Source organism: Sander lucioperca, chromosome 9, assembly GCF_008315115.2.
Source record: "Sander lucioperca isolate FBNREF2018 chromosome 9, SLUC_FBN_1.2, whole genome shotgun sequence".
Classification (NCBI taxonomy): Eukaryota; Metazoa; Chordata; class Actinopteri; order Perciformes; family Percidae; genus Sander; species Sander lucioperca.
In genome coordinates this window covers 35,570,108-35,587,292 of record NC_050181.1, presented here as the reverse complement: position 1 = coordinate 35,587,292, position 17,185 = coordinate 35,570,108, and the positions used below count along the sequence as shown (strand labels likewise).

The 17,185-nt window shown below is 41.3% G+C and overlaps 1 long non-coding RNA gene across 1 annotated transcript; it reads right to left on the bottom strand.

Moving 5' to 3' along the window:
- Positions 1-12,876: 12,876 nt before the first annotated feature.
- Positions 12,877-17,185, bottom strand: LOC116037437. The gene is made up of 3 exons (XR_004101868.2): positions 17,174-17,185; positions 15,242-15,245; positions 12,877-12,993 (listed from the first exon to the last, which is right to left on the bottom strand). It is a non-coding gene; the product is annotated as an uncharacterized LOC116037437 (long non-coding RNA).

Sequence of the window (17,185 nt, the reverse complement as noted above, 5' to 3'; positions counted from 1 at the left end):
ACGGCACTGCACACATTCAGGAACCGGCTAACAAGGTAGCGATGGAGTTTTTCACACTATCGTCATGGCTGAGCCGGCAAAAAAGAAGCAGAAAGCTAGGAAAGTATTGTTGGAGGAACAGAGAAAGAGGAAACAGCAGACTGACCGAACGAGGAGACAGACACGAGTAAACATAGGAGCTGCCAAATATCTATTCCAAAGCTGTAGGGGGAGCTCTATAGAGAATCCTGCGAGCAAAAATAAATGGCCAAAACTGCATAGTGCCTCTTTACTAAACCAAGCGGCAACCTCCGGTGCTGAAAAATGAAGCCAACGTTGAAGTGCCAAAAACTGCAGTTCATTGAGTGGCCACTTGAGCCTGGCTCCAAAAGGGAGACAAGTCAAATGCCCAACTTTGGCACCTGTGTAGCTCACTTGGTAGAGCGTGCGCCCATATATGGAGGCTCAGTCCTCGACGCAGCGGGTTCGACTCCGACCTGCGTCCCTTTGCTGCATGTCTTTCCCCATCTCTCTCCCCTTTCATGTATAAGCTGTCCTATCAATTAAAGGTCTAAAAATGCCAAAACAATAATCTAAAACAAAAACAGCCCAACTTTACAGCAGAATTAAACATGTTTACAGTCTGGCACAAAAACTGGTTTTGGTCTGTAAAGCTAAGTTCACCGTTCAAGACAACTAATTATAATACGTCTTAAAGTTGTGCATAATTAGGGGCGTTCCACTTTGAGTGACAGTTGGGCTGTTGTCACATGAGGCGAGCGTAGACTGTAGGCTTCATTCCCGCCTCAGCTCCATCCACGCTCCACCTCTTAGCCTATTTTTCAATTAGCCAACATAAGGCACTGCCAAAGTGGCAGCCATCAGGAGCCGCCCACTTTAAGCTTCATTTTGGCTTTTCAAAAACCAATGGTTGACATCACGGAGACTACATCCATGTTTTCTACTGTCTATGCTTTAAATGAGCTGTCAGGACCTCCGTACGGTTGTCATGTCACAACAATACTATATATGAGTACAAAGTGCCGTTACAGTCATTCCCTGTCTGCATTGACGGTTCAGAGACTTCTAGAGCGTAAATGCAGAAGACCTGGAAAGGCTGACCAAAACATTTAAGTAAAAGTGGTTTCTTTCAAATGTAGTGGAGTTGAAGTATGAAGTATCATCAAATGGTAATAAGTCGTACCTCAAAATAGAACTTAAGTAGTATTCAAGTAAATGTAGTTAGTTACTTTCCACCACTGGATTTCATCCAGCAAGGAATCAAATCAGCTCAAACTAAAAGAACTAACAGTCAGTAGACAATATATTTACTTGAGGACAGACTAAACAAATAGATTCAAGAAACATTTTATTTTGTGTAATGTCTACAATAATGTGTGCGTACAGGAATCTGTTTCCTCCGTATCCTTTCATTCGAACTCTCAAGCCATACAGTCATATGTTAACGATCATCACTGGATCCACACCGCCCCACAGCTGCTTGTTCAATTTCCACAAATTGCCGCTCCCATCTCTAGCCGGCTTGGTGAACTTTTACCCAGATTCCAAACACATAACATCTGTAAATCCCAGTGCAGCCCCCAGCCTTAGTCATGTTAAGGGGATGGAAAGAGGGAGGAATCAGAAAAAAAGAAAAAATGTCGGAGTCTGTTAGAATTGTAAACCTCTGGTTCCCATGGATAAACTGTGATCTGTGATCTTTTCCATTTAGGAGTATTTGATGAGATTTGGGGGTTTTATATTTTTCCGCTTTTATTTGCCAGAAATACATATCTGAATATATTCCAATTTTGAAGAGGAAATTCTGAGGGAAAAAAAACCCTATACACTTTTACCTTGCATGCTCCTGTTCACTGATGAGAGATCTTACCATATGAATATCCAAGCGGTACTTAATATTATAACTCATTATCACACATAAAGCATGTCTTGGGATGTGTCACCTGCCCACCTCACTTCTCTTGGAGTCAGCCAATTGTCACCTGGCCCATGTTCCTCATTTGTGATATCATGAGACATTCATTCCTTTTTAGTTGAGTGCACGGCCATTGAGGTTTTCGGGGCTAGTAAATGGGGCTCATGACTGCCTTGTGGTAGAGTAGAAAAATCAGTCAGGATGGACTGGAGAAGTAAAAATAGACAAGTAGAAGAAATAGGCAATACAAGATTTATGGTTTTTTGGTAGGGGTGTGGTCATGAATGTGAAGCATGTTAGATTTTTTTCTCAAGGCCGGATTTATAGGCAGGCGTTTTGACTTTCTTAGCTTGAAAAGCACAGGTGTAACTGATTAACGATGGCTCTGTCCCATTAAGTGTCCCAGTAAGCCACCCAGTGAGTCAGCATGGAAAGCAACCATAATCGATTATTAGTTACAGCTGTGCCTGTCCTCCTGCTAATGTAACAGTGTCACTGATTTATCGGGTTAACTCAGATGTGATGAGTTTAGGGATTTTGCAAAATACATTTTTAGTATTTCCATTTAAGTCAAGTCAAGTCAACTTTATTGTCAATTCTCTCAAAATATGTGCCTGACATACAGAGGAGTCGAAAATACGTTTCCCCTCCGACCCACGGTGCAATAAGTACAAAATACATACAATATATACATATATACAATTCTAAATAGTGCAAAAGTGAGGCAAAACCATAGACTGTAAATTAGTGGACAGAGCATGTGTGACGTCACCCATTGGTTTGTGGAGATCTGCTATGAGTCGTCGAGTTTGCCGTTACGGGCGCGGCCGTCCTGGTTGCAGATGTGACGATTTTAGACGAGAGGGAGGAGTGAGGGATGAGCCACGTTACATTACACGCTTTCACTGGCAATCATGTCGTAGCCACGCCCTAAAACACTCCCTGCTTTATCGCCAATTTTAAAATCAACAAGACCATAATTCAAAAAATGAACATCATTATGTGTTGCAGGAGACTTAAAACTAGCGATTGAGACCATAAACTCATTATGAAAATGTTTACTGAGATAATAAATCAAGGGAGAAGTGGGTCACTTTCTCGTAGACTTCTACAGAAACCAAACTCCTTTTGCAACCGCACGTGTCGCCCCCTGCTGGAATTCAGATAGAATGCAGGTTTAAGGCACTTGCGCATTTATAGCACTTTGCTGAACCGGATGCGTTGTCCATTAATATTATACAGTCTATGAGCAAAACCAAACAGTATAGAAAACTAAAGAAATTGGAAATGTGCAATATAAAGGAAAAATACAAAATATATAATATAAAGTGACCGTTGCTATTCCTGATGGGGGGTATCACAAGCTTAAAGGGAATCACATTGTATTTAGAAACAAACGACGATTTGAATCAGTGTACATATGGAAAAAGTTTTCCTCAAACCAGTTCCCATTCCACAGTATGTTGAGAACATCAGCCAGCCAGGTAAAACGCACTACTGCCTCCAAGTGGCAAAGTGAGAGCATATTGTTTGTATTTCTTCAGCCATTTTACCACTGGGGCCCCTTTGGTGACTGTTCTGCAGTCGTTGCTCCAGGACCTGCATACTAAATGTGTCATGGCACCGAAGCAAATGAAAACCTTCAGTTTTTATTTCAGCCTCCAGCGGTCCCGAGAGAAGAGGTGTGATTGATTTCAGCTGTGGTTTGGGTCAGAGCAGCAAACAGACAGGGAGGGAGAGCAGGCTGAGAGGATATGAGAGAGTTCCTGGGAGGACTCCAACATGCTGTCCTCTCAAGACGATGCATCAGTATCGAGAAACTTCTTCAGTTCTGGCACAAATGTTTGACTTCTGCTTTTTAATGACGCCTAAAATATCGGCATGGGCTTAGCTTTTGTAACATCCCGTAAAGTTTGCAAGAGGAAGCATGAAACAGTTTCTTCTCTTTGAGGTCAAAACCTTAGACAAGCTATATAAGACAACACATACACGCACACAGTCATCTCCCTTTACATTCCTTACGTCGCATGCTGCAGCGTACACATGTACAGACGTGTTACACGATACAGATAAGTGTGTTATGTTATTGCTTCTGCTTGACTGGTTAAGTATTTGTTTGCCATGAGATACTTTTACTCCTGCTGATGGAAGATCCACATACATCTTTACTTTTTCAGACTCTTCTGCACTTTCACTGCCCACGGACTAAATGAGTGTCCCAGCTGGCAGGAAGCAGAAAAGTACAGAATGTACTCATATCCTAATTCGGAAAGGGTAAATACGTATAGACTGTCTTTGACCACAGCAGCTGTGTTTGCTATCAGTTCTTTATGTTGCTGGAAATCTACACTGGTTTATAGCATTTTTGGGTCAGGCCTACCCCTATACACTGAGCAAACAAATTCTACCCATGTACGACTGCAAACACTATTAGACTTAATCCTCAGGCTAAATGCAGCGAGAAAATATGCTTTTTCATTGAGTACACAGACTTTTCATAGCAGGACAGTTGAGTGATAAATTGAAATTAATTCATTCCTGCCTTCCAGCCTTGATCTGTCTTTATTTCCAGACAGGAAATCCAGATTACACAACTGCTGTAAAAAACAAAACAAAAAAAAAAAACTAACTGGACTTGCTGAGTCTGTTTGTCATGCAAGACACCATAGAAGCTGATGATAGAATAAACTGTACTGAAGAACCCTGAAGTACCAGGGGTGATTCCAGGATTTTTTAAGTGGGGTGGCACAGAGGTGGGGATAAAAAATCTGCTTAGAAATGTAGGAAACTTTGTATAGGATAGGACACCATTGTCAGGGTCCCACCGTCACCAGCACTCACTCCTCCCACTCGTGCACATTCCCCATCATTCACTCCTCCCATCCGTTCACTATCTCCTCAGTACTGATCACTCACACCTGCTCTTCATCAGGCCTCATCTTCAGTTCACCACCTGCACCTCATTAGTCTCCATCTTTATATACGGCACACTCTCATGCACTCCTTGTCTGGTCTCATTGCTACATGACACCTCGACTCTCTCCTGCTACGCTACCATTGCCTACCTGAAGAATCAACCTCTCGTCATCTGCTGCCTCCCTAAGACTCAAACTTCCCCAGCTAAGTTCTGTGTTGTGTTCTGCCAGCTTACCATTTCTCCGTTGGGATTGTGTGAATAAAGCCTGTTTCACTTACCACCAGCCTGACTCCTGGTCATTCTGTGACAATAATTTAATTCTGCTAACTAAAATGTATCACATTTATTATAAATTTCACTTGTTTTTATTTTCAGAAATTGTGTATCTAAATACAATACACATGTTCTATGGACTCTCAGGGCAAAAATGTGGATAGTTATCATTGAAACATCAATTGGTGACAAGGGCTGGGAAGATTTTTTTTTTCACAGAACCGTAAAAAAATAAAGTGCAATACACTTACAACAAACTTGCCTCAAACTTCAACAAACAACCACAGCCCCCCCCTCTAGACCCGCCCCTGGGAAGTACACTTTCGCCTATTGCTTTTTTGCCACGAGTTCGATGAGAAGATCAATTCCTGCACGAGAGTGGCATCAATCTAACTCTAGAAAGCAAATAGGCATATTTCCCAAAATATCGAAGTACTCCTTCTTGATGAGAGTTTGGTGAAAAGATCAATGATCATTTTCAAAGTCGGGAACATATTTTTTTCAGATTATTCTGACAATACATTAATGCAGAACAAATGCCCTATCTCGCAAAGTTAACTAAAGTGAAATATAATTTGTGTATCAGCTTAGTGTGATTGGTATCGGCTCCAAAATATTTTGGGTTCTTCCTTGGCCCATGATGCACCCTTCGGGCCAGGAGTTGTTCTGTAATCCTGCTGACAGACAGACAGACAGACAGACCAGCAAGCAAACGGACAAACCAAACCTCCTTGGTTATTGGTTTATTGTTAATTAATTTGTAGCAGCAGCCAGGAGATGCTTAGTTTAGCTTAGCATAGCATAAAGACTGTAAATGGGGAAACAGCTATCCTGGCTCTGTCCAGCACCTCTAAAGCTTTAATTGACATGTTATATATCTTGTTTGTTTAATTGATACAAAAACTGACGTTGGGCTGACTGCCTAGCTGTCCCCTATTTCCAGACATTATGCTAAGCTAAGCTAACACATGGGTGGGACAGTGGTATCGATCATCTCAAGTAACTCCGCCAGAAAATGAATATGATTATTTCTGAAAATGTCAAAAATAATCCTTTAACAGTGTACTAATGATTAGAAATAAACTAAAATACTGAATTATTTTTGGCATAAAAGCATGTATTTACATAAATAGGACTCCTGCTGTAGTATACGGTTGGCTCAAAAGAAATCCCTCTGGAGACTAAAACAAGTTACCAAGGTCAAGGAGGAATTTCATGCTAAATGTAGTTGCTGTAAATAACTCAAACACATATTTACACTGTCTGGGGATTCTGCTTAAATGAGGCAGCTGTGGCTGCTAAACGAGCTCTCCAGAACCAATCCTTTACATTTCATGGACCCAAAGTCTCAGATGTAATATGCAGTCTTCCCAGAGTTAAGAGGACACATTCTTTCCCCTGTTTGTCCCCAAAAATGAGCCCCTTGGTGGCGTGTACCCCGGTTATGAAGCCTGATTCCCATGAACTAATTGGCCTCCTGTGGCTCATTCAAACACGCATACTGTGTTTACCACAGAGTTAGGAGCACTCGAGGCCGATGGGTGTAGGTTACTGATCACAATGATACTAATTCATCGCCCCATTCATTCTAATCAACAGGAGTAGAGGTGGAAGCAGGTCGGATGGAGGACGCACTTGAACTGAAGAGGCATCTGGCTGTGAGTGTGGCCTGTTCTGGGAAAAATGTGGGTATCTGGCAGACAGCCTCTCTCTGTCAAGTGCTAAGCAGCTGGTGGTTTGGAGAAGGGAAAGGAAAGATGGCTTGGATTACAAAGTGTTCTTCCAGAACAGTAGGGTTCTGGCCTATAACTGCACCACAGCAGCTGTGCACTCTTTAGACATTTCTGAAGAAATTATACATTTATGTTTCGGTTCTAAAAGGACAATGTACGGTTCGGAAAGCACCCACCATCTGGAAGTCCTGTAGTGCAATGTACACTATCAAAAAGTTTTTGTATTGCAGAGGCAGGTCCTCCTGCTTTTATTATTCCTTAGGTTCAGTTATTTAAAGGAACACTTCTACGTTTTGGGAAATGCTCTCTTGCTGAGAACTAGATAAGAAGAATGATATCAATATGATAAATACGAAGCTGCCGCCAGCATCCAGTTAGCTTAGCTCAGTAGACAGACTGGAAACAGAGGGAAACAGCTAGCCCAGCTCTGTCAAAAGGTAACACAATCTGCCTACCTGAACTGCCGAAGTTCACTAACACATATCTCGTTTGTTAAAAAAAGTAGAAAAACTGAGGTGTGAAAACAACACATTTTGGTTTTACCATTCCCTGCCAAACTCATGGTAACGAAAAAATACCCATAAATCTGAGCATACACCACAAAATTAAAAAAAATAAGATATAACATGTTATGAGTGAGATTTAAAGGGTGATTGTCAAATTGTCTTACCTTCAGACAGAGTCAGGTTAGCTGTTTCCCTGTTTCCAGTCTTTGAGCTAAGCTAAGCTAACCGACTGCTGGCGGTAGCTTCATATTTACTGTACAAAGTGGTATCGGTAAGTTTTTTTTTTTTTTTTTAAACCTTTATTTATCCAAGTAAGCTGCCCAGTACAACTACAGTCTGATCTGCTGGCCACTGAGCAGCTCCACTGGAGCGGTTGGAGTTAAGGACCTTGCTCAAGGGCACCTCAGTGGTGGTAATGAGGGAGGGACAAGTGCTGCTCTTTCACAAAAAGATAAATACATTGCCATGTAAAATAAAGGCATTTTAATTTTTGCACAGACATTACAATTTTTGCACAAGACCTACAGAGTGCTATGGAGTATTTTTGAAGGAGACATGCATTTTTACAAATGTTCCACTCATGCAATAAGTCCTTCACATGAGATATAAACAGTGCACCCGGAATATCCAAAGAGCACCTGTAGTTGAATACAAGAAAGACCCAGCAGCGCTTCCACTGCATTGTCTGCATTTTCAGCGAATAAGTGTATTTCCCAAATTGTCAAACTATTCTTTTAATGTTATCCTTTAGTGGAGGGCGTTGTAGTGTGTCTGGTTGCCTACTTGAGACTAGAACTAGAAAGTAGAAACAGTTTTTTCTTCAACCTAAGACATTTAATGACAATGCCACCTATGCACTTCAAGAATGATCAGATGTCACATTGGGTTAATGACCTCTGACCATCTGTTCTCTGCTGAGTCTCTAATGACTGTCCTGATCCATGTTAATCTCAAATCCCGAATCCTAATTGAACTTGAATGGCCTCACTAAGTGCTTTCAGCTTTGTGTTTTTCTGTGTTTTTTCACAAGTAAGGTTGGCAACATGTTGCTTTGGAAGTGTAGCAGGCCAGAAAACCTTATTTTGTCAAACGTCTCAGCAGTCGTGGGATGGAATTACCAGAAGCAGTCTTGTGATTGCAGTTATTACTTTAGCAGTGTAGCAGTGTGAAGCAGTTTTAGTCCAACTAAAAGGACCTGTTATTGTATTTTGTGTTATTTTGTTTCACTCCAGAGCCTTCATTGATGATTGATGATATCTTCTGTGCATTTGTTGCAACATGCAAAATAACTAACTAGAGTTGCGTTGGCGGCACCCACGTTTCTCAGCAGTCATAACACAAATCCTGTCCTCATTTGTCCCATTGACTCATTTAGTAGATATTTAAACATGACAGGTCATATATGCCAGGAACGATTATGTAAATTCTTTTGTGTCAAAAATTAGATTTTAACTTGTCAATTCCACTGAAGTTTATTCTTATTAAATATTGACACAGCTGTGCGTCCAGAGTGTAGCCTGCATGAGCTCTCTCCCGTGTGAACAGCTCAGGGTTTCTGTAAAAATGTCAAATTCTTCCAGGGTCATTACATGTAAGCAACGCCAATTCAACTTAACTCAGGTGTGACGCCAATAAAAACGTAACCCTGCAGTGAGTTCTTTAAGATTTTAGCACATGCTACTGTTGTATCTTACTTTTTTTTTTTCTTTTTTTTTATTGGGCATTTTAGCCTTTTAATAGACAAGACAGCTGTAGACATGAAAACGGGGAAGAGAGAGGGGGAAGACATGCAGCAAATGGCCGCAGGTCGGACTCGAACCCTGAGCTGCTGCGTTGAGAACAGAGCCTTTGCATATGACCACCCGCTCTACCAGGTGAGCTTACCCAGGCGCCCAAAACAAACTGAACATTACACACATTTACACAATCATTTTTAAATTGTTCAAGTAAGATGAGTACAATTAGATTACACTGTAGGCAGAGTAACAGTTGAATATTTCACAAGCAGTCTTGAAGGGCCTGCTGAATATATAATTAGTGTTTCTCAGCCACTATTTGCATTTACAGTTAACTACTGACTCATTACAACCTGACAACAGACAGCACAGATAGATGTTGACACCATGTTAAAGGAATACTTTACAACATTTTGGGAAATGTGCTATCTTGCTAAGAATTCATCAAAACTTCGTGTTAAGTCTATAATGTAAATTACGAAGCTATGACCAGCAGCCGCTTAGTACTGCACTGCAACTTAACAAAGCACATACAAGTAGACCACAACACAACACATTAAGAAAACACACGCAAATAGATCACATCACACAACTTTAAGAAAACACACGCAAATAGACCACAACACATTAAGAAAACACATGCAAATAGACCACAACCCAACGGAAGTGTTTCCAGGGGACAGAGGATAGCCGAGTTAATCAAACTGCAGCAAGCAAGCCAGATGTATCCATCACTTAAAAGTGTCCACTGGAAACACTTCCGTTGTGTTGTGGTCTATTTGCATGTGTTTTCTTAAAGTGCTCATATTATGCTTTTTGGCTTTTCTCTTTCCTTTATTGTGTTATATATCTTTTTTTGTGCACGTTATAGGTTTACAAAGTGAAAAAGCCCAAAGTCCACCCCAAAGGGACTTACCATCTCACCAAGCTCACTAATTAACACGTTGTTTGGGCCATTATTCATCTCAGTCCAGGGGCCAGAGTCCACAAAGCTTTGTGTTTCACAGTGTTTACTTAAGGACATGTGCTACAGGGCTTCAACCCTGCCTCAACATCGCCATCCCTCCACAACAGGCCTTATCACCAGCCAAGCATCTGACCCTGTGCTTCTGCACACCTGCTGTTTGTGCTGTGACATTGTTGTGCAGAGAATTGTGGGAAAAGATATTTTACAAGTCACATGCATTGCCGGGGATGGAGCCTTCGAAAAAATAAATGGATGGCTTGTTTTTCTGACCTTCGCACAATGGAGTCCTCCCTTTTGCACTTTTGCTTGCATAAAAGTAAATCAAGAACATCCAAGCTGTGTTTGGCTTTGTTTTTTGGTCATCCTTCAAGTTTTCTTCATTTTACTTTTTTGGTTTTGCGTTTATTTTTTATTTCTGCTGTAGTCTACATTGCTCTTCCTCACACAAACATACATTTCTTTTTCCATTATGCCTACATCCAAAGCTGTTTGTTTCATAATGCACCTCTTTCAAGGTGTTCTATGTTGTTTGAGCACCCTGGAATCTGATTTACTGTTATTTCCTTGACAGCAGTGAATTAAAGCCCTGTGCCCTTGCAAACAGGTAAACATAATTAGCATAGTTTGGGGCGAGAGATGTGTTATGCATGCCAGGTTTGTAATCTTTCATTTCAGGCTTTTTTTCCTTTTCTTTCTAAAGCTCCCCTCATTGCTGCGAGCGGTGAAAACGTGGCTTGCCCTCCTGTTGCCTAATTGCTTCACCCTCTACAATTAATGGCAGGAAACAAGGATGATCTGTAGAGAGGCTGGGTGTACTAAAGTTCAGTGTTCAGAGGGTCTGGAGGGGGAGAGAGGGTAAAAAAAAGTTTGAGAGGCTTGTGAGAACGAGGACAGAAACCAACGGAGGCGAGAGAAAGAGAGAGGCAGAGAATGTCTTCTAGTTACCTCTGGGGTGATTATCTTCTTGGTATCCCCTCTGTGTCCTATGGGCCCCATTCGAAAATTTGAGGGTCTTGACCCAGGTCGTAGCAGGGTTCAGAGTGTGTAAATCAGAGGCCTCTCTCCCCCCTGGATGCTCCGTGACCTCCCTGCTGCACATCCTGTTAACCAGCATGGGAGAAACAAAGCCCACAGCCTCCTGCCAAGTTCCTCCGATTCCAAAGAGCCCACTCTCACACCAGCACGACAAGACGATACAAGTGCATTTACTCAGTTACTGTACTTTTCAGTACAGTTTTGAGGTATTTGTACTTTACTGTTTCATGCTACTCTATACTTCTACTCTGCGAAAATTGTACTTTTTACTCCCCTAAAATAATTTGACAGCTACAGTTACTACATTTATTTTATGGATGCAAACGTGAACATTCAAAATAGAATCAATTTATAAAACATAGTGCACTGTTACAGGTTAAAGTACCAAACATAAAGTAGTTAAAAGAAGCTCCACGTGGCCGGGTTAGCTCAGTTGGTAGAGCAGGCGCGCATATATAGAGGTTTACTCCTCGACGCAGCGACCGCGGGTTCGACTCTGACCTGCAGCCTTTTGCTGCATGTCATTCCCCCCTCTCTCCTTTCACGTCTTCATCTGTCCTGTGGAAATAAAGGCCTAAAAATGCCCAAAAAATAATCCTAAAAAAAAAAGAAGCTCCACCAGCTACAGCATAGAAATACTGGCAACATATGAATGCATCAGTATTAACAGCCCAGTAATATAATACATAACAATAATAATACACTCAAAGGGGATATTTTTTCTGCATAATGAGTTTTTACTTTGATAATTTAAGTACATTTCGCTAGTAATACTTTTGTTTTGTTTTTTACTTAGGAACGACTTTGAATGCAGGACTTTTATTCATCATTAAGCATTCTTAGATTGTTGTTTTGTTGCTCATACTTGAATCTGCGATAAAATAAATTGTTTGTCACTTCGGGGCAGCGGACACAAGCTGTAAACACAGCACTGACATGTTATCAACTTAGCAGGTGCCTGACACATCCAGCAGATATGGAGCAACTTTGGCATTCATTTGGAGTCGTGTTTCTAAGCTTGTTGGTGAATCCAAAGTTCACTCTTTGGTCTCCACCAACTCATCTCTTTAGCTGCTAAATGCTCCACCATGTTCACCAGCTGGGCGCTAACTTTGTCTGTCTGCCGTTTAGTGCTGGGCAGGTACCGTACTGTGGGTTTTTGGAGCTTTTGGAGCTGCCTGCTGTGGCTGACAGTGATGCCGATGAGGAGCAGTGAGAGTGAACCAAAGCTGTGAGCTGAGAGACCCTGAAATGCTCCGTTGAGCTGAGAGGAATGGCAAACCACCCATAAAACATTGATTATACCCGCTTTAAGTATGGATCGGAATACTTGTACTTTCATTGCTGTCATTTACAGCAAATGCAGACAAGCAATAAGTTAATGAACACCTAACTTCTGACATTTCCTGTCAAAGGAATCCACTGTCTGCACTTTTCAGTACTGATCATGAAGGCAAATCAACAAAAGGGTGACCCCGAGACAAAAAACATTTCTAATTTGATTTATTTAATCTCTTTATAGATATCAGAAGAACAATTTTGAGATTTAGACTGTGTATTTTTGGCATCGTTGGGCAAAATAATCTATAATAACATTTTAGCATATTGTAATTCAAGTGGTCTGAGAGAAATGCTGTAATTTATTTATTTGATTAGGACAATGCACATTAATCAACATTTCTGTAAATGCGCCAGTGTTAACCAGTCGGTTAATTTTCAACTGTAGTCCTAGTTACCTAGCATAATAATAATAATAATAATAATAATAATAATAATAAATACATAAATAAATAAAGACTTCTGCACCTCTGCTCAGCTCTGCATTCAAGCTTTAGAAAATCTAGTCCGTGACTGGAGACTTAGGCCAATCACAGGTCATTTCAGAGAGAGAGGGCGTTCCTATTGGCTGTTCTACACATGCTGACAGAGAGCGGAGAGGGACAGCTGCAGGAAGATGTCTTACTCTACTTGAAATTCTGGTGTCTTTTTTGCTTTCTACCTACTGCAGCTTTAAGCAAACTAGTTTTAATGACTCAAATATGAGCCCTGATTGGTTGCTTTCTGAGCTGTTGTTCAGTTCAAGAGCTAAAATCCTAAATGAACTCTGGATCTGCATGGTTGCATTCTTTTCCCAGCATTATATGATTAAATGAAAAACAGACACACAGGAATATTTTTGTGCACCAATGTCTAATTCTGGAAAGCAGTAAACACCCTTTCATACCAACAGTGTTGGAGGCACAGCGTCCTTGTTATGATTGATGTTTGGATGTCTGTCATAATGCTGCAGATCCCAGATACTGCCTGCAGACAGACAGACAGACAGACAGACAGACAGACAGACAGACAGACAGACAGACATGTCCACTGCTGGTGTTTTCTCCTGGCTGAGTTAGACCTTGATGGCATGCAAACAATGAGTGGCCTTGGGATAGATGTGTTTCTGACCTGGTTTGCTTCGGTTTCAGAGAGAAAGAAATAGGGGGAGAGGGAGGAGGAGAGATGGTAAACACATGCCAGCTGTAAGTCTAAATGGGTGGGTGAGGCACAGAGATGGAGAGGTGTGGAATGATGATGACACGGGATGTAAGGGGACACCAAGTTGTTTTTGAGCACGGAGCTGTTGTTGACTGTGAAGCCTGCTGAAAAACATAGTTGGAATCTCCCTCTCCTTCACTTAAATCCCTTTCTGTTGTTCCCTCTCTCTGTCTGGTTCACTCTGAGGTCAACATGCAGTCAGAGAATGAAGCAGGTGCAGGTTTTTGAAAACCTTCCGGCTTTGTGAATAGTAGTCTGATCCAGGCTGTGGGATATGTTGATCTGTTTTCTGAAATCGCCTCAGGGTGCAGCACGTCGCCCACAGACAGCTGCATGGCAACTTGTTTATGCTCACATGGGCCACTGCATGGAGGTGCACTCTGCTGTAGATGAACGTTAACATGAGGGGTGTTTTCTGTAAGATAAATGCTGTTGATCCAGATTTGTAATCTTATTTCTGGCTAGATTTGTAAAATGAAGGTATCACAAAGGTATGTTGTTTTTCTGTCTCACTCTTGCCTCTCTATCACTGTCAATCTATTTCAAGGGCCAGCATGCTTCTTTTGGTTTTACATGACTTACTGAATGACTCGCTGCCAATAATTAATTTGTGGCTCGGTATCACTTTCACATTTCTTGTTGTTGGTTTCTACAAACCCTCCAGAATGCTTAGATTGTCAGACGCTGGTCTCCTAACTGCACCCACGATCAGTAGTAAATCAGGTGGAGGAACATTCTTACAGCCGTTATTACAGGCCTACTCTCTGGATCAAACTGCCTGATGATATGAGATGTACCACAACTGTGTTGTCTTTCAAAAGCAAGCTTGAGACGTACCTGTTCTCTCAGGCCTGTAGCTAGATTACCTCCATATCTCTGTCTGTCTGTCTCTTTCCCTCCCTCCCTCTCTCTTTAGGTATTTTTTCATTTTTCATTTTTCTAGATGTACTTAAATACGTTTTCACGCCATTAAAGGTCATTAAACCAATAGAATACATAGCGCTATCCCTCTGATTAAGCAGAACATTGGGCCTTTGTCATCTGAGGTCCGGCCTAGTCTAAGGAACCTTGGGGTGACGTTTGACAAATCCCTATCTTTTGAAACTCACATCAAATCACTGACCAAATCCTGTTTGTTTATTTTCACTTACGCAACATTAGCAAATTAAGGGCTGTGGTCTCTCAGTCAGAACTGGAATGAAATGCTCATCCATGCCTTCATTTCCACCCGTATTGACTATTGCAATTCACTCTTCTCCTCACTCAACAAATCTGTCCTTCACCGCAAGACTGGAAAAAATGTTGCCTGGTCTGATGAGTCTCCATTTCTGTTGAGACATTCAGATGGTAGTCAGAATTTGGCGTAAACAGAATGAGAACATGGCTCCGTCATGCCTTGTTACCACTGTGCAGGCTGCTGGTGGTGGTGTAATGGTGTGGGAGATGTTATCCTATCAATATGGGCCAACATTTCTAAAGAATTCTTCCAGCACCTTGTTGAATCAATGCCACAAAGAATTAAGGCAGTTCTGAAAGCGAAAGGGGATCAAACACGATATTAGTATGATGTTCCTAATAATCCTTTAGGTGAGTGTAGATCACACAGGCGCACCCATATCACCCCTCTACTCTGCTCCCTTCACTGGCTTCCTGTAACTGACAGGATCCAATTCCAAATTCTCACCATAACCTACATGGTCAGGCCCCTGCTTATCTTGCCGCTATGGCACCCAGACTCTGGAATGATCTGCCAACCAGCATTAGGTTTGCTGAGACTGTTTTAAGAGACAAGTGAAGACTCACTTGTTCAGGCTAGTTTTTGGGTAACCTCTGTCTTGTATCTATTGATTTTATCTGTTGTATTTTTACTTATTTTATTCTTAGACTATTTTCTATGTTTTATTGTCTATGCACGTGTAAAGCACTTTGTGACCCTATCTGTGAAAAGCGCTGTATAAATACATTTTACTTACTTACTTACTTACATACATACAGCAGCCAAAAAACCTCATCACAACACATAACTCAGTCCTGCTTTCCCGTTCAAAGACTGGGCTCCTTCGTGAACCTCAAGCTGGAATTCACCCAAATAACTTCATGTTGAAAAAACAACAGCAACTGAAATTTTGAAATATATATATATATATGTTTTAAAAGCAATGCCAGACCAGAATCATCCGGATCAGATTTGGCCTCATATACTCTATTGTCAGAAGGAAAAGTAGATTTAGTTGACAGAGGAATGGAAAACTGCATGGAATATGGTGGGAAAGAATAGGAAAAAACATACTTTGACACAGCTTAGTTATAATCAACACCTTGAAATAACAATTCACATGTTCATGCATGAGAATGGGTCTTGTTTCAGTCCCAACCCTTGATTCTGACGCCATGAACCCATGCAGCCAACAGATAAGTGGTTTCAGACAAGTCTTGTCTCACACTGTGAAAACGGATGGAAAGTTTAGAAATGCAGTCCAGATTGGCATCAGATATGATTTTCCGTTCATTGTGATCAGTGGAGTGAATGTAAACTCTAAAATCAACTAAGAATAATGCTGCCCTCTGTTGGTCAGAACGTAAACTGCACCACCTGGTAATAAAAATGTCCTTTTTTCTAGATATATTATATATATTGAACCATATTAAGATAAACTGCATTTGCAGAAATACATCTGCATGAATAACATCAAACAACCTAACTTGTACTCACAACACAGGAGCAGAGTTGCTTCATCACTGGCCACTTCTGATTTGACCTTGTGGCATTTGGTCACTTAAAATAAATCTACAGTGCTCAGCATAAGTGAATACACACGTTAAAGTAGACTAAAATAGAGGAATAAAAAATCATCTTTTGGAAATTAATCTTAGTGCTTTAATTAAAAAAAATTAGGAAAAATCCAACCTTTAAGGACACCAATTTTCTTTGTGAACGAATAATGTATTGTAAATAAATAAATGTTCTTCCTTAAAATACAGGGGGCATAAATCAGTACACCCCTATGTTAAATTTCCATAGAGGCAGGCAGATTTTTATTTTTAAAGGCCAGTTATTTCGGAGTATTCGGCCTTCTTGGAGACCTTGAATGGAGTCCTGTATGGGGCTCCAGTGGGGGACTCCATAGTTCTGCTGGGGGACTTCAACGCGCACGTGGGAAATGATGGAGACACATGGAGAGGCGTGATTGGGAGGAACGGCCTCCCTGATCTAAACCAGAGTGGTTGTTTGTTGTTGGACTTCTGTGCTAGTCATGGATTGTCTATAACGAACACCATGTTCGAACATAGGGATGCTCATAAGTGTACTTGGTACCAGAGCACCCTAGGCCAAAGGTCAATGATCGATTTTATAATCGTTTCATCTGATCTGAGGCCGTATGTTTTGGACACTCGGGTGAAGAGAGGGGCAGAGCTGTCAACTGATCACCATCTGGTGGTGAGTTGGGTCAGAGGGTGTGGAAAGACTCTGGACAGACCTGGTAAGCCCAAACGGGTAGTGCGGGTAAATTGGGAACGTCTGGAGGAGGCCCCTGTCCGACAGACTTTCAACTCACACCTCTGG